Source organism: Castor canadensis, chromosome 4 (genome assembly GCF_047511655.1).
Source record: "Castor canadensis chromosome 4, mCasCan1.hap1v2, whole genome shotgun sequence".
NCBI lineage: Eukaryota > Metazoa > Chordata > Mammalia > Rodentia > Castoridae > Castor > Castor canadensis.
This window is the reverse complement of record NC_133389.1, coordinates 146,658,532-146,682,557: the sequence shown is the minus strand read 5'-3', so window position 1 is coordinate 146,682,557 and position 24,026 is coordinate 146,658,532. Positions and strand designations below refer to the sequence as shown.

The 24,026-nt window shown below is 38.4% G+C and overlaps 1 protein-coding gene and 1 long non-coding RNA gene across 5 annotated transcripts in view; one reads left to right on the top strand and one right to left on the bottom strand.

Annotated features, from left to right (window-relative positions):
• Positions 1-12,935: 12,935 nt before the first annotated feature.
• LOC141422610 (uncharacterized) lies at positions 12,936-20,187 on the bottom strand. 2 transcript variants are annotated; one of them, XR_012447313.1, is made up of 3 exons: positions 19,789-20,187; positions 14,636-14,696; positions 12,936-13,673 (listed from the first exon to the last, which is right to left on the bottom strand). It is a non-coding gene; the product is annotated as an uncharacterized lncRNA (long non-coding RNA). The 2 variants fall into 2 exon arrangements; XR_012447314.1 differs by lacking the exon at positions 19,789-20,187 and adding an exon at positions 15,729-16,451.
• The window catches only part of Stk17b (serine/threonine kinase 17b), a 30,861-nt gene continuing 23,450 nt past the window's right edge, over positions 16,616-24,026 (top strand). The window contains exon 1 of one of the 3 annotated variants that reach the window (XM_020167493.2): positions 16,616-16,879. The gene's annotated coding sequence lies outside the window, so the exon portion shown is untranslated. Of the gene's footprint in view, positions 16,880-20,085; positions 22,400-24,026 lie in introns of those variants that run through there. The other 2 variants (XM_074071316.1, XM_074071315.1) reach the window with 2 other exon arrangements.

Here is a 24,026-nt window from a genome sequence, read left to right as displayed (position 1 = left end):
TTAGAAACCTGGATATGAGCCTGGAACAGTGAAAAGGCAGTGGTAAATGTTAAGGTTATCTGAACAAGATACAGAATTCAGTTAATAACATCTCAATATCAGTTTGATAGTTATAATTAATACATTATACTAATATAAGATGTTAGTATGAGAAACCTACACTATACTATTTTCTTAGTTTTTCTAGAAATCTAAAGCTATTTAAGAAATGAAGTATATTGAAAATAAATAATAAATAAATAGGGTTTGTGGAGAAAAATTAACACTAAAAGCAGAACAAAGCCCCCATTATGGATTATTCACAGGGTAACCAGAGGCCAGTCTTTGATTATAATCAAATAAGTACTATAAAAGTGAGCACAGCCTGCCTAGCATGCACAATTCCCTGGGTTCAATTCCCAACACAAACTAAAAATAAGAGCAAAAAATAAAACAATGAGCACAAACAACTGCATAAACATTGAATAATGGGAAGAATATTAGCTTGTGGAATCAACAATTTTATTCTAAGCAATATTGTGTTATAGATAGTAAGTCTGATATTTTGTATTAAAAGGAAATGGAGTTTAAGAAAAGAGAATTATAACTTAACCAAAAAATACCCCAGTGACAGAATCCACCTAATGAAATAAGAAAAAGTCAAAGACTTGGAAACCAGCTATGTAGAGCCTTACCCATTAAGGTTCTGTAATAGTTATTTCATTTTATAGATGGATGTGCAAAAATTTACAGAAACAATTTCATATTAAGTGGTCAACTGAGTTCATCATTCAAACCATGGCTGACATTGTGTTCCAAATAGGTGATAAAACATACCTAGTTCTCCTTAATTCTTCAAGTATACCTCCATTTATCTACTATTCTCAAGAACTGAATTATTCCACATAAAAGACTTTTACAATTTATTAAAATTCTCCAGTTTTAAGGAAAAATTTAAATTTCAACTACTCTATTGGAAATCTTTCAAAATATATATATTCCTAAGATCAGAAATAGGGTATATTAGACAAAGTTTGTTGATGAATTAGTCACCCTTATAGACATCAAATACAGTATCATGTTGTAGCTGTTGTCTTATTGGATGTCTGACTGTTTTATTGATTTTAATTAAATGATCCAGTTTATGCTTCACCATTAACACCTTCTTCATCCTCCTTCTTGGTTGGCTAAACCATCATGTTGCTATATTCTTATCTGGAGTACCCCCTCCTCATGTTCTATTTTGGTGTCTCAAGTTTAACAAAATGCTGAAAAAATAGGTATGTAAGCTCATTTAACATTCTTGCTACATTAACAAATAGGGCATGTATGTTTGAGAGCTCTTCTTGAATTAAAGGATGAAAATGAACATGCTTTAGAGAAAACCATGGGACACGGTGGCTTTCTCACCTGGATGTCTTGTGGCAAAAAATTTAGCCTCATGTGTATCTTAAAAGAAAAAATTTGGTTAATGGCTGGATGGGATGGCACAAATACAAACTTTAGTCCTATGTGTGGTTAAAAGGAGGTTTAGCAATAATAATTAGCTATTATCATTCACTCTAATGATTATTACATAAAAAGGAATAAGTTTCAGCACACATACATGAAGAGCAGGGCCATCTCAGAATAAAAAACTGCTCTTTCAATGAATTTACCAATAAACATGGGTTGGATTCTGTTATTTATACCCAACAGTCCTGAATACTGTAATAAATAAAGCATGAATCATTTGTCTAGCATGTAGAAAGTGTTCAAAATACGAGGACTGTGGTGGCTATTGTTTGAAATCTGACCTCCTACATGAAAGGGGTAATTCCTTAAAGGATCCCAGAAGAGTCCCCTGGGGTTCAAAAAGTGGTGGCCTGTTTCTGACAAGGCTTTTCTCAGTCCTTTGCTGGAGATCTTGATGGCTCTGATCAAAGAGGGGAAGTCCTTCTCCACTCACCCATTTTTCTGTCAATGAGTTCATTTGCTTTAATCACATTTATGAGCAAACTCTTAGAGTCTGCTCTATCCTTTGGGGAGCCTGCACTTCTTCACCTACTAGATGGTCAGACATATGAGTCTTGATTTCTTAGTACTAGAGACCAGGGAGTAGCATCATTGCCAGCTTCATCTAAAAACCAGAAGGAAGCTCTTGATCTTTCCCCTCTGAGGGCTTATGATCCATGCTAAAGTATCAAGGTATAGTTTATAAAAGCATGGCCTAGCTCCACCAGAGTGACTAAACTTAAAATGACCAATGACATCAACAGTTGGCATCTCTCTTTGCTGTTAAGAGTGTAAACTGATATAACCACTTTAAGAAAATGCTTGGTCCATGTCTGGACCTAAGCCAGACATGCATAGCTATATGACTAATAGTTTCATTTTTGAGTGTATAGCCAACAAAAATGAGTGTTTACATCACCAAAACACACATTCAAGAATTTCCATAGCATTTTATTAATAAAATTAGAGAGAAAGAAATGTCCATGTACAGTGGAATAAGGAGATTGTGATTATATTATTGCATTGAGTTGTAGCTCAGGAATGAAGAAAAAATCAATTACTGCAACAGCATGGATGAATTTCACAGACAAAAAGAGTAAAATACACAAAAAAAGATGACATATTATAAAATTCCACAGATATGAAATTTAAAAACAGACAACAGGAGACTGTGGTGATAGAAGTCAAAATGGTGGTTGCCTTGGGGATATTGAATGGAGAAAACAAAACAAGGAAAGTTCTAGGTTGCTCCAAAAAATTCCATTTCTTGATCTGGGTGATGATCACAGACTATATACATGTTTAAATTTTACCAACTGTACACTTAAAATATGAGCACTTTGTTATAGGTCAATAAAAAAGGAAAAAAAAGTAAATTTGTTTTTAAAAGAAAGCATGTTTTTTCCTGGGGGGAGGAGGGCTTGAACTCAGAGTCTACACCTTGAGTCACTCCACCAGACCATTTGTGTGTGTGTGTGTGTGTGTGAGAAGGGTTTTTCGAGATAGGGTCTTGTGGACTATTTGCTCAGGCTGCTGATCTCTGTCTCTTAGTAGCTAGGATTACAGGCATGAGCCACCAGCAACAAGCAGGAAGAATGGTTTTTGATGTCTGACAAATTTACTTCATATACTGTTTTATAACTTTGGGAAACCTCACGAACCTGAATCTCACTTTTTTCATTTGTAAAATAGGGATCTATTCTATTTCTATATACTGCTTTTTATGTTAAATAAAATAATGTACTTGTAACACATTGCTTTGTACTTGATAAGTAGATTCTACTTCCCTTCCATTCTTTGTTCTAGTGGACTGGCCTCATGGTTCCCATATATTGTCTTTGGAAGGCTACTAGATCTCAGTTCTATTTTTAGAGAACAGTGATTGATCCATTCTGATCCCCAAAGTAATCCAGCTTTTCAGAGATCAAGTGACCAGATCACCTGTTTTCTCAGATACCTCTTCCCCTGCCCTCCTTTTCTGGTGGTGGTACTGGAGTTTGAACTCAGGTCTTCATTCTTCTGAGGCAGACACTCTACTGCTTTAGCCACACCTCCAGTCCTTTTTGCTCTGTTATTTTTAAGATAGGGTCTTGCTTTTTGCCCAGTCCAGCCTGGATCACAGTCCTCCAATTTTTGCTTCCCACCATAACTGTTGACATGGAGGTCTCATGATCTTTTTGCCTGGGAGGTCCTTGAACCCTGATCCTCCTGATCTCAACCTCCCAAGTGGTTAGGATTGTAGGTGTGAGCCACAGGTGCCCAGATTCTTTGGAAACTCATGTAAGAATGATTTGCCCATCCATCCATCCATCCATCCATTCATCCATCCTTCCATCCAATCAACATTTATTGAATTTCTACTTTGTGATAGACACCAAGGTGTGTGCTTGAGAAACACTGCTGAATAAAGCAGTATGGTTGCTTACCTTTGGGGCATTTACAATCTCACAAGGATAGCAGACAATAAGCAAATAAATCTGTGATTACTAATGTGATTTTTTTAAAGTGCTGTAAAGAACAGGGAGCTACAGTGAACAGAAAAAGCTTCTCAGAGGATGTGACATTTAAGATGAGAACAGAAGGTGGAAGAGCAGCCAGTCATTGCAAGATCAGAGGGAAAACTCCTACAGCATCCTATCATTGCAGTCCTATAAACATCCAAAATAATTACAGACTACACATAAAAGACAGAGTCCCTGCCAAGAGAATCTTCTCAAATATTCACACTGTAACATCTATCCTGCTTCTCAGAAGTATTTTTATCTACTTCCTGTTCCTTAGACATTACCAGGTAAGTATGTTTCCACTATACATATACATATATATATATATAATGAGATATAGAGCTGGAACATAAAGGGAAGAAAAAACAATGGGACCATGTAAACTATACTTAGTCTGTAGTGTGGTGTATTGAAAAAGACATGAAATTGGGAATCTGAGTTCAAACCCCTCTCCATTTACTAGTTATATGGCTCTAGACAGGTCACCCTGGGCTTGAATTTTCTCAACTGTGAAATGGGAATTTTGAAAGCTACCTCAAAGTTGTATTTCAAGAATTAAATGAAATGACATGTACATAGCATCTTCCATGAAAATGTATGGCCAAGTTTTATATAGAATATTCTTACTTCACCATATATCCATCATTCCTTTGTGCTTGTATTTATATACCCTCAGTGTAGAAATGCCATTTTTAAAAACAAAACATTCCTTTCTCTTAACTATCTTCCTCTAACCATGACTATTGGCTTTAAATTCTTAGTTCAGAGCTAAATATCATTACTTCAGATGGTAAATCATTGTTGATTTACCAAATCTCTACCCAAAACCTCTTTAGGCAACCTAGGACAGCAGAGGGGAGTAACTATGACCAATTAGTTGGAGTGATGTGTACACTTAGTTTTTGGGTAATATCAGGACTTCTAATGTAACCCATAGCTAGCTGCAGATAAGATAGATATATGACTTGAGTCTGGACTTTGAATCCTCCTAAAAAATTATGTTTTCTTCTCTTCCCCATTGTCCATGATCAGTGAGTCACAGAGCCTCCTATAATGGTTCAGAAAAAGGGTGAAAGTAGGAAAGGAAAAAGAGTAGGTCAGAATTTTTGCTTCCTGTATAGACTTCTTTGTTAAGGGTAGCCCAAAATGATCCATGGCCTTCAGCTCTAGGCTGAAGTGGCCAAGTCACTTTTACTGTCCCTTTTCTCATTTGTAAAATTGGATACTACTAACCTTGCCTACAGTAATCTCAGAGAAACACTATACAGTGTTTATAACTGGCTCTATATTAACTCTAAAATGCTACACAGACTTTGGGTGCTATTAATACTAACATATCCTGTGCCACATTGAGCTCAACTGGTTTAGAACCCTTTAGGCATGCTCAGGACTGAGCTGCTTGAAGGGGATTTTTCTAGGTCAATGAGTAATGGAAATTGTCTCAAATGTATTATCTATTTTTGCTTTGAAAGAGAAATCTTTTTAAAGACAGGGAAAATAGCAATCAGAACTCAAGGGCTGAAAGACTGAGATAATTAAACACTAAATAAAACTAGTCTGTTCTGATAATTCGTATAATATTTTGGCAAATATAAATGTGTTATTTGCCTAAGTCAAACTGAACAAAGCTCACTAAAGTAATAGGAACTGATCAAATCTTTATTTTTGCAATTTCCTGTTCTAAGCAGGAAGAGAAAAAGACAAACATCCTAGGTGAGAGACAGGAAGAAATGAAGACAACTGGTTTTATGCCCATGCAGGTTCTCTCAAGTACAACAAGATAATCAGTTGATTACCACTGAAAAATTCATATTTAAAAAGATGCACCCCTAACTTAGGCTTTCAGTAAATGGGTTATGATGGACATTACACATGCCTGTTTTTCAACGTCTCCACCTTTCCTCAAGGTGAGGTGAGTTGATTTATATTTTTCTGTTGACTTGCACTGTACACAAGTATTTCTTCTAAGATTCCAGGGACCCCCTAACCTCAAACCCAACAAAGAACATGAGAGGGAAAAAGCAATGGGTTGCTTCCCTCTTATGTTTCCTCTACCTTATGTTAAGACAACACTTCAAGGATTCTTTATTCTAAAGTAGTATTTCAACTCTAAGTAGTATTGCTTCTTCCAGAAGAAGATGTTGTTTCCAATCGAAATTAATTTAACTCCATTATAATTTGAGGTATGGTGAAAAGTGAACACCCAAAGGGCCTAACTGACCTGCATACTTTCCACCTTTGATGTCTAATGGGAAGGTAACTAGAATTAAAAAAAAATGCTTTAAGATTTGTTTGCAAAATTGTAGAAGGCAGAACAATTCAAGGGCCCAGCAGTTCAAACAGAGAAGCATAATATTTCATATACCACACTAAATAATAATGAAAAGAAACCTAATAGGAACCAGTTCCCAAATCCTTTCTGGATAATTTGGTACATTTGAAATCTAGTATGCTTTTCATGCCTCTCTTAAGCACTCTATAAAATGAGATACTCTCAAATGCATTAGAACGTTTCTGTTTTGCTTGGCTCCGAATGGCTAGAGGTACTTGAAATGATTTATAATGAACTAAGCACATGGCATGGTGTCACCAGTCCTTCTTTTTAGAGTCTCTTGCTTGTTTTATAGAGACTGCATAACTGGGAAGTAACACAATGAAAATCTTACACTTTGCTGGTGAAAGTTGGATCAAAATTTCAAAGTCTAGGCAAAAGTTTATGGCTAGAGTGGAATGCCAACATTTTTTTCATCCCTCAAAATGGTATTTTCATTTATGTAAGTGTTTGTCTTCTATGGCAGATAAAGTAAAGGATAACTTTATTTTGTTTTCTTTTCTGTTAATAATGGCTTGTTCATAGAATTTCATAAAACCTGATTGATGTAAAAGAGGTCAAGTTATTAGAACTTCAGAAATTAACTAGGAAACCAATTTTTCAGAGATTGCTTGCAATTAAGAACTAAATGGAATGTATTTTTAAGGTTGTTGAGTAGCTTATAGAAAGGAGACCCAGGCTGGAAAGCCAAGGTCATGACAAGATTACTATGAACAATTTCCAAAGTCATGTTCATGATGGTTCAGGGGAAGATGCCACTGGTCCAAAGCATAAGATTCTAAGCTGAAGCTTGGACCAGGATTCCAGTAACAGTGGATGTGGAAGTACCGCTAGAATGGCTGCTTCAGGACCTTGTCTCCCTCCTACTCCTCCATTCTACTCATAGTTGTTCATGGTCTGGTCTCACTAACTCCAGTTTGAAAGTTCAGGTAGGGGCAGTTGATAGAGCCTAAGGTAACTGCTCCTGCCCAAGCTGCAGGGAAGGCTGGGAATGCACTTGACACTTTCACTTAGACTCAAGGGGTGAGGATTCTCTCAACCTTGGAAGGATTAAGATCCAGGGTGATTATAGTGTGACAAATGTCCCAGTCCTGAAAGAACAACCTGATCGCTATAATTAGTATAGAAATTCTCAATCTTTTTGGTTCTCAAACTTTCTACACTCAAAACTTACTAGTTTTAGTTTATGTAGCATAATTCTATCAATGCTTATCATATTAGAAATTAAAAGAATTGCCATATACACCCGTAAAACCAATTACATGGTAGAAGGAGATCAGGAAGATCATTGTTCAAGGCCAGCCCTGGCAAAAAAGTTAGCAGGACACCACCTCAACCAATAAACCAGGAGTGGTGGCACTGCCTGTCATCCAAGTTATGAGGGAGGCATAAGTAGGTAGATTGCAGCCTTGGGCAAAACCATGAGAACCTTATTCAAAAAATAACTAAAGCAAAGCTGGGAGTGTGGCTCAAGTGGTAGAGCACCTGCCCACTAAGCATAAGGCCCTTAGTCCAAACCCCAGTACTGCCAAAAAATAAATAAATAACAAGAGAAAATTAATCGTATTTTAAGAATTTATTCTAAATAACAATTACATATTAACATAAGTAACTTATTTTATGAAAAACAGGTATATTATCCAAACCAAACAAAGTAGTGATGAGGATGAAATTGTTTTGGTTTTTTTTGGCAATTTCTTTAATTTCTGACTTAATAGAAAGCAGTGGACTTGCATATAAGCTTTTATGTTACTCTCTTATAATATCACATATCCTTTAGTCTCTGAAAAACCTCCACTATCCACTGAGCGACTAAGAGTAAAAATGATAAAGATCATCTTAGTATTATTATGAAAATAATTTTAACCTTGGGAACTCTGAAAAAGTCTTGGGGTCTCCTCATAGTTTGAGAACTGCTAGATGGAAGATGCATTGTGTGATTGAAGTGAAATGAGGTATATTATCTGGATCTCTTTCTGCATTAATTTTTGCTCAAAAGTTGAGAGGATTGAGCCTGCATCAAATTACTAAACCAATTATGTTTTGAAAAGACAATAAAAAAGAGCAGGGCTGTATTTTGGTTATTTTACTGAGCTTCTTTTTCCTTGGATCCCAGGGTTACTTCCATCTCTAGTTTCTGGTTCCACAGTTCTCTATATTTGTATGCTTTAAGCAATAGCAGACACGTTCTTCTTTTTTTTTTTTTTTTAAGGACAGTTTTTAAATTTATGGAGCTGTTACAAAGACAATACAGAGTTCTTGCATATCCCATAACTAATTCCCCTATTATTTACTTATGTTATTAGGGTGCACTTATCACCTATGATGAACAACACAAATACACTATTATTAACTCAAACCCATAATTTATTCAGATTTCCATGGTTTTTGCCTAATGTCACTTTTCTGTCCCAGGATCTTATCTAAAATATTGCATTGTATTTAGTCTCCCCATCTCCTTGGACTCCTCACAGCTGTGATCACTTCTCAGACTTCTCTTGTTTTGGTGGCCTTGACAGTATTGAGTAGCGTAGGTGAGGTATCACCTTCAATTGGGATTTGTCTGACATTTTTCTCATGGTTGAACTGAAGCAATGAGTTTTGGGGAGGACGACCGTGATGGCTAAGTGTCATTCTCGTCATGTTATATCAAGGGTGAATATTATCGATATGACTGACTTACAACCATTGATGTTAATCTTGACCTCCTGTCTTGAAGTACTGTTTGCAAGATTTCTCTGCTGTAAAGCTGCTCCCCCTATCCATGCTGTATTCTTTGGGAGAAAGTCAATATGGGCAGTTTATATTTAAAGAGTAAAAAAAATATGTTCCCCAAACCTGAAGGTGGAATATCTGTATATATTATTCATAATTCTTCTTCAAGGAAGATATGTTTATTTGTTCTTATTTGTTATTCAATTGCTCATTGATATTAGTATGGATTCATGGATATTTATCTTGTACTTTGGGTTATAATTCAATACTGCTCCATTTATTGTGCTGCTCAAATTGTCCCGGCTTTGGTCATTGGGAGCTCTTTCATCTGGCTCTTGGTGCTTTTCACATAGCCCATTATTGTATGGTGGTGCTTGCTTATCTGCACTTCCTTCTTTCTGGGATTACAAGATGGCTCAGGCCATCTGTTTATCCTTATCTGAAGTACTAGAATCAGCCATTTTCTCAAAGAGCTGTGGTTCCTTTTATGGATAATGGGATTAGAACACAAGACCTGAGTACTAGGTATGATGCTGCTTCTTGAGTGTGATTGCTTGTAAGCACTCTCAAGGGACAGACATGGAGAGAGATATGCAATACTAACTACAGCATCTAAACATATACACAAATATTTCTGCATGCAGTCATCCAGATCTATATTAAGTAAACACAGTTTGTACTGATGTCTCTTAACTCTAATCCATTGTCACATCAAACAGTCTAACCCCATCTTATACTTTATATGTTTGAAAAATCATTTTGATAATGAAGCAATGTGGGAATGGTAAGTGTGAGAGGAAACAAAAGGATGAAAAGAGCAGGAACTTCAGGAACTGAGGTGAATTATTTTATTTATTTATTTATTTGCAATGATGGGGCTCAAATCCATGTCCTTGCACCTGCTAAGCCAATGCTCTTCTACCAAGATATACTTCCAATGTCAAAGCTGTGTAATGGAAGATGGACCTGAATCCTGGCTTCCTGAATTACTACTTTGGTACTGTGGTGAGTGTAGAACCCCTGGGTCCCTTATCTTTGAAGAAGGAAAATATAGCACTTAAGGAGGATTAGGTAAACTAGCACAATTTAGAGCATTGTGAGCTGTTATTAGAATGTACACTGTGGGACAAGTATATCATTATTTCCATTGTACACATGAAAAAAAAAGAGGCACAAAGATCTAACCTGCTCGAGTTCTCACAGTTTATGAATTGCAGAGCTACTCTCTCATAAACTGACTTTTAATGGATTTCTGAGCATCTCTGAGCTCATTTTTCTTTCTGTAAAAATAAAGGTATAAAATGCTGCTCTGTAAATCTCAAGGTAAGACCAACAACTCAGAAGACTCAAGTATGCCATGAATATTCTCAGTGTCAGGGATACTGTGAGAATCAGTAAGATTACCTTGTTAACATTTTTATGTCCTGAAGGATTTCAATAAGTGGCTAGATTGGCTTTGTAATGCTTGTGCTGTCATCTCATACCCGATGAGGCAAAGATCACCCCTAACAAGGGAGTTGGTAGGGGTTAAAAGTCAGCTCTGCTTTAATCTAATAGCTGTTACTGCCTGTTGTAAGAAGACTCATTCAGTGAAGGGTTCCAGGAAGCTTTATTATTTCTCACCTGCCATGTTCTCTGGGGACTGTGATACGAGGTCATGGTTCATGGTACATGCAGTTCGTAAAGGAAGTTTCTTAGGAAAATTAAATGGAGAACAGTTGGGGAGAGCTAGTAAGCACTGTCTACTTGAATCAAATCAATGACAATTTTACACACTTTATTTATGGCTTTGCTTCATTCAATATCTGCCTCCCTTTAAGCCCTAGTGACTAATTTATCTCATAAAGCCCCTGGACATCACCATTTATTGACCACAGAACTTCATTTTGAACCTGGTGTCTCTACCAGGCCGATTCTGAAAGGGAAAGCAGTCACCTCCCTCTCCCCTTTCCCTTACCAGCGAATTCACCATATTCCCCCCACAATCCTTCCTAGCATCTTATAAACTTCTTGGACAAATACTTACTTAGGACCTACTGTGACCCCAGCATTTGTGAATCAGAAGGTGTGGTAGTGAGTGACATATGTGGCCCTTCCCATAGGGAGCCTGCAGACCACTGATAAATAACAGCAGCTGATAGAAGCCAAGTGTTTAATCTTGTCAGGCACTGCTTTGTATACACTACCGCATTTAAATCTTATGATATAACCATTATTATTATCCCCATGTGACAGTTAAGAAAACTGAGGGTTGCTCAAAGTCATGTAAGCAGAACTGGGACTTGAATGCAGCTCTGTGTGATGAACCACACACATCCTGTCTTTCTCTCTCAGTTTCTCATGAGGTCAGACCTCAGAGCTGGTGCGTTTGCAGCTGGAGGATGGTAGCTTTTCCACAACTTTGCTGCAGTTTCTACTAAATACTTTGTTTTGCAAATAGAAAGGATTCTCTGAAGCACAACCTTAAACAAATTGTGTAGACAGCTGGGAAAGGACAGCTGCAGACAGAAAAATGTGGCCGGATGCTCTGGGGGCCATGTGGGACCCTGTGCAGTCAAGGTGTCTTCCAGGAGAGGAAGCAGTGATAGGTTGAGGTGAGAGGCACTGACAGGTTCAGCCATCCGGACCCCAAACCTTAAATGCTGTAGGAGTCATTTCTCAGGTTAGGCAAATGCAAACAGGAGGTAGGTTTTCTTTCTTTCTTTTGGCCATTTGAGTAATTATTCAAATAAATTAAAAAACAGTTTTTTCCTGAAGTTTGTCTGATGCAAGGAGGAGAGCGCATCTGGGGATTAAAACTCATGAGGCCTAGTTTATTATTCAGGTATGCACCAACAACTTGTTTAGGGGTGCCATCTTTTGCAAGTCCCTAACTTCTCTCATTCTAGGTTTTACCGTTCTAAAATAAGGAAATTGGGCTACTGAACCTTAAGGGTTTTTGGTGTTTCAATCTGGTCTGATGCTGTGACTTGTTGAAAGCTTACACAGTCTCTAGTACTATATTAAGCAATTTGAAGTTCAGACACCATTAGTTGAGCGTGCTTCCAGTCCTTCCGACTTGCAGCATAGTAGTCGCCAGTCACATCTGGTTATGGAACACTTGAAATGTGGCTAGTGTGACTGAACTTTATTTCTTTTTAATTAAATTTAAGTAAGAAACCAGTACTGTACTCACTTATTGAAAACTTTTAATATGTTCAAGATAATTTAAGGACGTGAATCTGCTTTCCTCAGTGGTAAATTTCATGAACTCTGAACAGATTTCCCATCTGAATTGGGAAGTTCTGTGAGTGTAAAATACATGCTAGATTTAAGACACTACAAAAAGGAAACAAAACATCTCAATAATTTTCATTACATGTTGAAGTGATAATATCTTGGATATAGTGAGTTCAATAAAATATATTTTAAAAATTAAGTTTATCTATTTTTGCTTTAAAAATATGACTTCTATAACATTTTAAATTACAAATATGCATGGCATTTCTTTTAGACAGCTTCGAAGGTTAGATTCTCTAAACTGTGCAGGGTGATTGGGTTGACATACTGGCCCTAATCAATCATGGGTGTTTTGGAGAAAAAAAATGTGTCACCTTTTGAAGAAGACACTTGTAACAGTCTGAGTCACTACTCTCATCAGGAAAGACCTGCCCCAATTACCTTGTTTTAAGAGAGCCAGGAGATGTGATGTCTGGACAGGGTCTCTTTGGTTCTCACCACTTTCAAAATCAGGATGTGCTGTAGGTGCTGTAGATAAATGCACTGTGATGCCTCCATCTGAGTACACCCAGCACTCCTACCTCCAGAGGGGGTATCTGCTTGGGGAAGCTGTCCCCATCCATTCCTCTGTTGGCTGGGGGTTTGAGCCATGCCTTTTCAGAAGGGGCTGGCTCCTCTTATGCCTGGATACCTTCAGCCTGGCTGCAAATGTCTCAGTTATTTAGCTGTAGACAGTCATGCTTGCTTTGCTCTTTCTACATGAATCAAATGACAACATCTTAGCATTTAAAAAAAATAGTGGAAGGTTTTCTTCATAAAGAGGATGTCAGTGGCAGGAGTTTTGAGTCTGAGGCCTTCTTCTCTCTGCAAAATTCACCTCCCTCTGCATGTGTAAAGAGTGAACACAGAGAGAGTTAATGTGATCAAAGGACAATCTGTGCATATATGAAAATACTATGGTGAAACCCCTTTTACAATTAATACACACCTATGAGAAAATAAAATAAGAAGTAAACACAGAATCACTTCCTGTAGTTAATATATGGTGATTGGCCTGGTGTGATTGGGGAAGGTTACCTTTCTTGAACAGAGTATGGTGGATATTGTGGCATAGTGACCCTGGTCACTGGTCCTGGCTGGTCACAGGTATGATTTAATTGAGTGTCTTGGAAGGAGCACTCTCCCTACTCAGCATGTCATGATTAACCTGGAGTGTTGGGGCTTGCTAGGGTTGTCATAACAAATACCAGAGTGGGTGTCTTAACAAACAGAAATTTATTTTCTTGTAGTTCTATAGACTAAGTAGTCCAGGTCAAGGTGTCAGACTTGGTTTCTTCTGTGTCTACTTTGCTTGTCTTGCAGATGGTTGCCTTCTTGCTGTATACTCACATGGTTGTCCCTTGCGCTGGGCTGTGTCCTACTCTCTTCATCTAATAAAGATACCAGTCACATTGTATTAGGACCTTCCCATATGACCTCATTTCACTTTAATTACATCCTTTAAAGGCTGTATCTCCAAATACAGTCATATTCTGAGGTACTACTTGTTAGAACTTCAACATATGAATCTCTAGAAATTACAGACAATTCTGCCTATAACAACCACCCAGCCTTATGGTATGTGACATTCAAGAGTGATCAACTTAATGAAGTATATGGTCAGAGATGATGACCACAGAATGACAAGAAGGTCTCATTAGTATTTCCCACTCAAGGGAACAAGAGCAAGAACATAATCATTGGCCTGGCTATGAGAGCATTTGGGTAAATAAGGTTGGAATGGAGACATGTGTTGTGTCTTCAGTTTTCTGCAAGGCCACAGGTGGTAAAGTCTCTTCCTTGAAACCATGAATTCCTTGTTCCTTGAACCACAGAACCAGAGATCAAGCAAATGTCTTTGGGAGAGTATGTTAAGTCTCACATCTGGCACAAAGGTAAGAGACATAAAAGAAATACATGGAACAAGTGTAAGCCCTACACCAAATAATATAGGGTAAAGAGGTAATCAGACTGGATGTAGAAAGCAGACATCAGCAAAAGTTTCTGATTTCTAGAAAGGTAACATCCTTAAGTTGGAAATTGATGAGCGGGTGCTGCTGATGAGGATGGTAAGAAGCTGGACCCAAGGCTGGCAGCAGGAAACTGTAAGACATGAAAAGACCCCTAGGAGGCTGGTTGGTTATAACAGAGATTGTGACCCAGTGGACTGGTTTAAAGTGGTGACACAGAGAGAAAGGTCTGTCTAAAAGTGATGTGGAACTGGATTGGTGACAGAAGGCAGGTTGATCGTAAGAAGATTGCTTAAGAGCAGGTGATTGATTAAATGCTGGAATTAAGGAGGTCCAGGGTTGCACACACACCCATGTACACACTCATTCACATCAAAACCCACCTTGCAGCCTTAACAGGTTATTGGCTCCAGTGCTGGTGCTGAGACTTCTGCAAAGCAGTACCTGCTCATGAAAGAAAAGATGGGAACAGTCTCACTGGTCTGTGGACACCTGAAAAGTCGTTTTCAGTGTGTGGCTTGTTTCTCTATTTCCATCCTAATTTTAGGCTTTTCTGGTTAGCCTGCTCACAGCAAGACATTAGGTCGATGGAAGTAATATTCTCCACTTGATAAGGTTTAGGGGGGCGGTAAATACATCAAACGAAAAGGACTCAGAGTAAGTAAAAACCAACTGACTTCACAAAATGGCTATGATGCACCCAATGTATTTATCATGGAAAAATACAGTGTGGAAGAGCAGATAACTTGATGGGAATTTGCGTTGCTTAAACAGAACAACAAAACCTCCCTTTTCAAATTTGACTGAGGCCAGGCACTGGTGGCTCATGTCTGTACTCTCAGCTACTCAGGAGTTGGAGATCAAGAGGACTGGGGTTTGAGGTCAGCCCCAAGCAAAAAGTTCACAAGACCCCATCTTAATCAATAGCTGAGTATGGTGGCACATGTCTGTCACCCAGCTACACAGGAAGTATAAGTAGGAGTCAAAGTCAGAGACCAGCCCAGGCATAAATGTGAGACCCTATTCCCAAAAGAAGTAAAGCAAAAAGGGCTAGAGGCGTGACTCAAGAGGTTCAGTGACTGCCTAGCAAGCACAAGGCCCTGAGTTCAGCCCAAGTACCAACAATAATAAAAAGTTAGCTTCGTGTTGAAATCTTTTAAAAGCAAGAGGATGATTCCACTCCCAGCATCTTTTCCCAACAGTGTCCTAGGGTTACTGAAAATATACTCTGCAGCCAATCCTAGATTATCCGTATATGTAGATTTAGTATGCATAATCTAGAATATTTATTGTGTATTGCACATAAGCTTTAACTTTTCATCACCTTAAGAGGTAACAGATCCTGAGGGACAGGGGTGTAGCTCAATAGTAAAGTACTTGGCCTACATGTATAGATATCTGGATTCAATCCTTCCTCAATACAGCCAAAAATAAAAATAAAACAAGAGGTAATATCCAGGCGCTGGTGGCTCATACCTGTAATCCTAGCTACTTGGAAGGCTAAGATCAAGAGGATGGCAGTTCGAGACCAGCCCCTGGCAAATAGCTCGCCAAACCCTATCTCAAAAATTCCCAACACAAAAAAGGGCTGGCAGAATTCTTCAAGTCGTAGAGCGCTTGCCTGGCAGTGTGAGGCCCTAAGATCAAACCCCAGTACCACTTTAAAAAAATTAAAAATAACATCCTGAGTAGGTGGTTGAAGTCTTTTGTAGGTTTTTCCTTAGCATAGGGAAAGCAGCACCCTCTCCGACTTTCCCTACAGTGCAGTGCCTTCAGCCAACGCCTCAGAACATGGTTCCCTGAAGCAGACATCACAGTGCAGACCAAGCTCCATAAATCCCCATCAGATCTTCATGATTCCGGGAACATCTGCCAGGACATAGCAAACTGGACTCTCCACTTGGGGGGGCGGGTAGGTTCAGGTCATAAGGAAGATGATCAGGAAGAGTCAGAAAGCAGGTCTTTGGCAGGCACAGAAGTTTGGTAAAGAGACACAAGTAGCTGGAACGAATTTTGATTCTTCCCTCTCCCCAGTGTCGGGATAGTCACTCCTCGTGGACTGACCCCTCTGAAAGTGGGATGGGGTGCACTCGGAGTGCCAGTCCTACGCGTGCCCCAGCGCGCCGCCACACCCCTCCTTGGCAACAATCACCCAAACGCCCCACTGGCTCTCAGGCCGCCTGACCACTGGGCGGTCTGGCTCCCGGCACACCCGCTCCGAGCTGGGGCTCCACGGCCCCGCCCCGCAGCACGCGCTGCCGGCCGGCGCCCCGCCCCTCTCGTCACGTGCCAGCCCCACCCTCGTTGCGCGCTCCGATTGGCTCTCCCGACAGAGGGGGCGGGCTCTAGTGAACTTCACCGTCTCGGACGCGGCTGCAGTTTTCAAACCTCAACTGTAAGCTTGGGTCATCGTCCTAGCTGCTGTGGCCGGGAGTCACCTCACAGGTGGCCAGGGTACAACTGTCGGTTCTTGTCCGGAAAAATAAAAGTGGGTTGTGCCAGGCTTGGGGCTGCCCGGCGCCTCACCTGGCTAGAGCTGGAGCCCGTCCTGTCGCGGCCGCCCGCGCGGAGCGGGACCGGAGCCCCCTCGAGGGGCAGCGGCGAGAGAAGCGGCCGCAGCCGAAGCGGTCAGTGTCCTGCGGGGAAGGGCGGGCTGGCGCGCGGGGGGCTGCGGCCCAGAGCCGGGTGGGGTCGGCGGGACGGGAGGACCCTCCGCTGCTCCGGGTCCTCGCCGCGGTGTCCGGCGGCGGCGCGCGGGAGCGGCCGGGGTCCCCGGGCCGACGTGGTCTTGCGCGTCCCTCCCGAGTGCCCCGGGGACGCCGGCGCCCGCAGGACGTGTCACATCGCGCTCGTGGTCGCGTCCTGTCCGCGCCTGCGATGTCTGGGGAGAAAGTTGGCGTTCATCTTACTAGGATATGGTCAGTGTGTTTAAAGCCAGCCACTTGCATGCGTTTCAGCAGCGCCCGATTTTATTTTAAACCCCGACCCATGCAAACCCTGCAGCTACACCATGGCTACGGTTGTGACATTTACCTAGGTTCTTTGTTTTATTTATCATGGGGGTGGGGCGGACCAATCCAAAGAGATTCGTAAGTGGAGGCGAAGTTGAAAGAAACTTTGTGACCAGCTGGTGTTCGTTTTTCCTGCCTGTGTTGGGAGGCAGTTGGACATCAATTTACAGTTGAAATTAGAAAAAAAAAAAAAAAGCACGTTAAAAACCTAGCCATAATACTGATCAGGTTTCAGTAATCTTTAAACACGTTAGGTCTGTGTGTCACACCCTCCCAGTTGTTTGGCAGACGTAATGTTTACACGTGTGGTCCCATGATAGACACGCCGAGCCTGGCGGGGACGTATGATACGGTGCGGCCCCTCAAGTTTTCAAGTCTGAAAATGCATGCGCTAGACAGCAACGTCTGCAGAGATGACTGGGCAGGTGGCAGCCTATGTAACTGGCATCTTGAACCCTGGAGCACAGTTTATTACGGGTGAAGATAAGCCTACATGCTTATAGGCACGTCATTCCACAGTTTACGGTGACCTGTACAGAAGTAGTTTTCTACAATTTCTAAGCTTGGCGTGCTGGTACATTGCTGTAATCCCAGCACTTGGAGGCAGAGGCAGGAGCATCAGATCCAAAGTTCAAAGCCAGCCTGGGCACAGTAAGGTCTACGGTATTAGAGTGAGACCCTGTCACCAACAAAACAAAACACAACACTCCCAAATGTTTGCCTTACAAATACTAAACTACATGGCTATACAACTGTGTGTTCTTTAAAAAGCTAGTCTATAGAAACAGTACTCAAAGTTTAGACCTGTCTCCTCCTAGTCCTCCTCCTAGCAGATGCTTAATTTTCAAAGATTTTACTAATAATTTAATAATTGGAGTCATTATTAATAGTTTCTTTTATTTTTGAGATACACATTGTACATTTTAGATCATTTTCTAAGATATGGATCTATAGTTGAAATAAATTATATTTAGACTAGGAAAGTAAAGTTTCTGTAATAATTGGAAAGTCATTTTGTGTGTGGATAGAATGGTTGCAGTTTCTCGTGGGATCACTGAGTAGGAAATTAGAATCAGTTTTTACGAAAGTGGCACTTGACTGATCGCCATGTCAGCATATGAATAACAAATTGAAGAAATAAAGGCATTTATGGCAGACATGTCTAATTAAAAAAAATTATTTTTAAGCGTTCATTAACAATGTTATGTTGGTGTTAAGTGAACAATTAAAGGTATTTCAAAGCTTTGATTTGAAGCCATTTGATAATTACTAGGGAGAATCTCCTTATCAAAACTTCCATTTTAATCTTAGATTCTCAATTTAAACTCAGAAATCAAGGAAATCAATTACTACTTTATTCACTTAAACCTTAAATTGTCTTGAAATTGTATGTATGATACATGCACATTTCCTGTATGTAAAACTGGCAGCTGAGAGCAGTGCTCTTTGACTTACTATTTTTTTCTTTTTAGTGGTTCTGGGCATTGAGTCCAGGGCCTCTGCATGCTAAGCAAGCATTCTACCACAGCTGCATCCCAGTCTTACTACTTTTAAAGGATTTTGACTGATCCTTTTTTTTTTAAAGAATTGTTTTTGAAACTTGTATGTGTTTATTGTGTCAGAAACATTAAGTCATTTAAGTACCACCTTTCCCCATGGAAAAACTTCAGATGTATTTATTTGCTTTCGTTATCCATAATATTGATGACAACATTCAGTGATATTATTTTTAGGTAGGTTATATTCTATGATAGACTATTATCAAAGGATATTTCTTTGAACTGGGTTCAGTTCCCAGAACCAAGAGAAAAACAAAGAAATAGTCTTATAAATTAAGTTAGAAGCGTACCTTATTATATAAATATGTTGTAATTTGCAATTTCAAGGTATATTTATTTTCTTTGATTTACTTATCCTTTCCCCAAAACATTTAATTCAAACTTCTCTGCTATTTTAAACATGTAAATGGGTCAATTTCTTTTTATTTTTTGGTTCATCACTAACTCTACAACTGCTCCAAAAGAGGGCGTAGTTAATGATTTTAGCATTGAAAAATTTTAACAGTGAGATGTTATTTCCTCTTTAATCCTTAAAGGATCAGATTCCATTTTGCATTGTAATAGTTACTGAATAAGCTGTACTTTAGTGGTGCTGTTAAGTAAACAGTAATTTATTTTACAACAGAAACCTAATTTTCCATCTGATGAATGACAAACACTGTGTTTGCTGGCCTACTATGTTTCACGTTTTTTTTTTCAACGTCTTCTTATCCTAGTTCACAATGACAGGATTTAATTCTTTTTCTGAAGATGGGAAGAGACAGCATCAGTCCTTAATTTCTTGGCCCAGAATCAGGCCTGGGTTCCTTGCCTGGGCCTTCAGTTCTTGGATACTATATACTGGTTGGACTTGAGTCAGTCTAGCTGGCTTCCTACTGTTATTTTTTCAGGGGATTAAATTCTTGAATTTTATTTTCTATTCAATATTTAAAAGCAAACAACAAAACGTGGTGGTAGAATACTTACAAGGAATACAGATTCTCCCTTGAAGTTGAAAACTTGTCGTTCTCACTCCATATACCAATACCTTGCCTCCCATCCTTAGCTGATTAAGAACAAATCCTTTTGCCACACCAGCAGAAAGTTCTTCCTTCACTTTTATGGATGCGGGATAAGTAAATCTCCAGTTCCTCTTTTCCTAGGAACAGCTTGGTCTCAATAAATGCTCATTGTAGAAAGGAGGAGTTGCTTCCCTGCAATCTTGTGGCTTGCTTTGGTATCCATTGTCCTTCCCATTTACTTCATGAAGATCTAGATTTATCTGTCTTTGATAGGACACGTGTTGTAATTTCCTGATTGAGGTCATTCTTGAAATATTGATATTCTTAACTGAAGTCGGTATTTTCATGAGAACAAGTGTTCATCTAGTCTGGAAAGATTGGTAAATAAAATAAATGATCTGTTGACTTTATATTACAATATATGATAAAAATAATTTTATCCATATTTCTGGACTTCATGGCTACCCTTTTTCAAGTTGAAATTACCTAAAAGGTTTCTTAATCTATTTAACCAAAATACTAAATTAAGCAGAGACTGTTTTTGAAAGCATCAGTACTATAATTTCAAGACGGATTTCAAATTCTGTTAACCTCTTCCAGATCAGAGGTATATCTAAAAATTCATGTCGCTCTCTTTTAAAATTCATACAATTCCGTTCATCAATTTCTAAAAAGTTCTTATCAGTAAAAGGCTGCCACCCTTTACACACTAAACATAATTGCATCTGCATCTAACATGTTACATTTTAGTACAAAGGCTATGCCCAGGGTCCTCTTATTTGAAAGTATAAAACCTGTGGGCTCCCTGGGGGAAGAACAAGCATAAGAAGAATTAGCAATTAAAGGAAAGGTAGAAAGGATGTTTGAGACAGAGAACTACAATGAGATGTGGAGACAAAATACGAAACTAGTATGTACTTGGCTTCAGGGGCCTGTGTATCATCCCATGCTGTAAGGGTTTTTAGCTTGTAGGTACTGGGGCGCTAATGAAGGAATCAAAGCAGACAACTTAATTCTTTATAAATGTTTTCATTACTGTGTGTGGTAAATTATAATTTCATAAACCTTTTTTATTTGATAACTGTGAAGTGAATATCATGAATATTTTTTGATAGAACTGTTTGGAGCATTCAAAAGTCAAGGCCCAGGTCAAACCTAACATTTCCTTCTGTTTCTTCCTTCACTGTTCCATATCTGATTTCTTATGTAAGTATTGTAATGGGAGTTAGTGAAAAAACTTCAAAAGTAAGTGTAGACACCATTCTTAGTAGTGCTGTGTAATTGAATTTTAATTGTATGTATTACTTTCTATTACTCTTTACAGTTTCTAGAACATGTGTCTGTATTTGTATACAAACACAAATTTACTTGTTAAATCCCTTAAGATTTTTTATTGGTATAGCCTGATAAAATGTTATAAAGTGGATATCGAACAGAATGAGGCATATTTCTAATTAGAGGCAGTGATAGGTCTATGAATTGTGGTGTAGAAGACAAGAAAAGGCCTGGGGACTGTTTATAAGAAAGAATTCGATGGGGAATTTAGATGCATGAGGAGAGATGAGAGCTGGCTGATTGTCTTCATACATTACATGAAGGGTATCCGAATGTTTGTTGAGGGTTTGGTGGACAAAGGTGACATTCTTCCTCTACTATATGCAAAATTGGCCAAGAGGACAAATAGAAAAAATACCTTGTCTGTGATAAGTGGTTCAAGTGTAGTAAACAGAAGAAAGGTGAACCTAAGGACTGCTGTATGGGTATTTCAAGGAGTCTGTGATGGAGGTGTATTAGCATAAGTATATGAACTTAGGGTTTAGTTTTCAGAAACGTGCTTTTTCTCTTTCTGAGAACTGGCTTGTGTTCTAGCATATTTAGAGCCAGTGTGAAATTATCACAAGTCCCCAAATGATTTTGTATTAACATTTATTTGAGAAACTGCTGATTGTTAAACACTATTTTCAACTATGTCTAAAGTAATACAAATCCCTGTGACATTGTCATTATATTGATCAGCAATACATGAGCATGTTACAGAATTTGTTAGGGTAAAAAATTAAACACATGCCAGTGTACCCTATTAAGACATTCTGTTAAGTCTCTGTTTAATTTATCATTATCCATTTTGATTCCTTAAAAACAAAGCTCTTTTTTCTCCTAATATAAATAATTAATTTCCATTTGTATATTTAGATAGTACATTTTGTTTTTTTTTTTTTTTTTTGGTGGCATCCCAGGATGAGTAAATTTTCACAAGTAGTACCCATAATAAAAGCATATTTTAAGGTAACTACTGATTGATATTCATAACAGAATTGTAGCTATAAATTACTTCAAAAATTAAAAGTGTGCTTTTCTATTCTATATTAAACAAGGCTATGCCCTAATTATATACCCTAAATTCTTATATGGTGTCTGCATGAGAACTGACCTCTGACTTGAATATTGAGCACCATCAGCTATATGTAAATCCAGAGAAAATTTTGAGGCCTTTGAAACCTAACCAATGATGGCTCTTGAACTTCAGGCTGTCAGCCCTTACCATGTAAGCGAATACCTTTTGCTGTTGCAAATGGGTAAGAGTCTGTGTTTGTCTGGTCATATATTTATTAGAAATTATTGGAATAAGTATTATTATTTTAGATTTATATTCAGTCTTGTTATGAGATGTGAAAAGTCACAGCTTTCTTTTTTACCTAAAACCATTTGTTTTTGTTTATTACTAAAGTAGAACTTTAGTATAGATAACTAAAATGTAGGAAATTGTAAATACTGCCCATAATTTCACCAAAGATAACTACTGTTAATATTTTGTCTTAATTTTCCTATCTTTTTTCAGTTTACTTTTATATTTTATCCACAGATTTGTCATACTATCCATGAAGTTTTGTGTCTTTATTTTTTTTACTTAACATTATAGTTTAAAAATCGTTTTTGAAAGCACAGTTATTGCATGTATACTATTCTATTTAGGTATATTTAACTGTTTCCTTATTGTTGGACTTTTTTGGGGTTCATGAATTCAAGTTTCTGAAGTACTTTTCACTGTTATAAATCACACTTAACTGAACATAAATCTTTAACTACATCAAAGGCCCATGTTACTCTTGAAAATTGAGAGCAGAAAACGCTTAGTCATATACTTATTAGTTTTCTTTGTGTTTTTATAAATGGATCACTTTGAAGCCAATATATTATAGTGGCAGGTAAACATCCTAGAATGTAGATGATGAGACAAAAATCTAGAAACTAAATGTCTCTGTCACTGAATTTGGCATGTTCTTTATTGGCCAACAGTGTTGACAGTGTAGTCAAGTTGTATCCATAATGCAGATATCCATGATATCTTTATGTGTATAAGTGTGACGGTACACACACACACATATATGTAGATATTTTAATTTAGGTATAAAATCCTACAAGAACTGATTGTACTTAGAATTGTCAGGGCTCTGCAAGATCAATTCTCTCTAGAGGAAGCAGAATTGAAGCTCTCTTCTCCAGTAACCAGAGAAATGAAAGTAAACCACAGTCAAATCACATTTCACCTTCATCACACTAGAAGAGCCAGAATTAAACATCTGAATGGGACAAGTGTTGTCAAGGTAGTGATAAATCCGGCCATCTAGTGCCAGTGGGAATATAAGCCGCGGCTGGAGAAAAGGACCATGTCATTGATGTTTTCTTTAATTTAAATGAAGTATGGCCAAATAATCAGATTGTAAAGAACAAATGTTTGTTATGGTATTTGTATGCCTTCCTACACGCTTGAAATATTTTGGTTTGTTTTTTTTTTTAAATTGCTGTATTGCCACAGACTGGGTGACTTAAATTTATTTTTTCATAATTCTGGATCAAGGTGTCAGCAGGGTCAGTTTCTTGAGAGGCCTTTCTGTTTGTCTTATAGGTAGCCATCTTGTTCCAGGGATTTCACAGAGTCTTTAATGTGTGTTTATGTCCTAATCTCTTTTTCTTATAAGGACACCAGTCATTTTGGCTTAGGGCTCACCTTAATGATCTCATTTTAACTTAAGTTACCACCTTAAAAGACCCTGTCTCTTAAACAGTTATGGTCTGAGGTACTGGGAGATAGCATTTCAACATATGAATTTGGGGAGGACATGGTTCAGCCCATAGTAGTAGCAGCTATGATTTGAATATAATTTTTTTTCCTAAACTCAGGTCAAAATTTATTTCCCATTG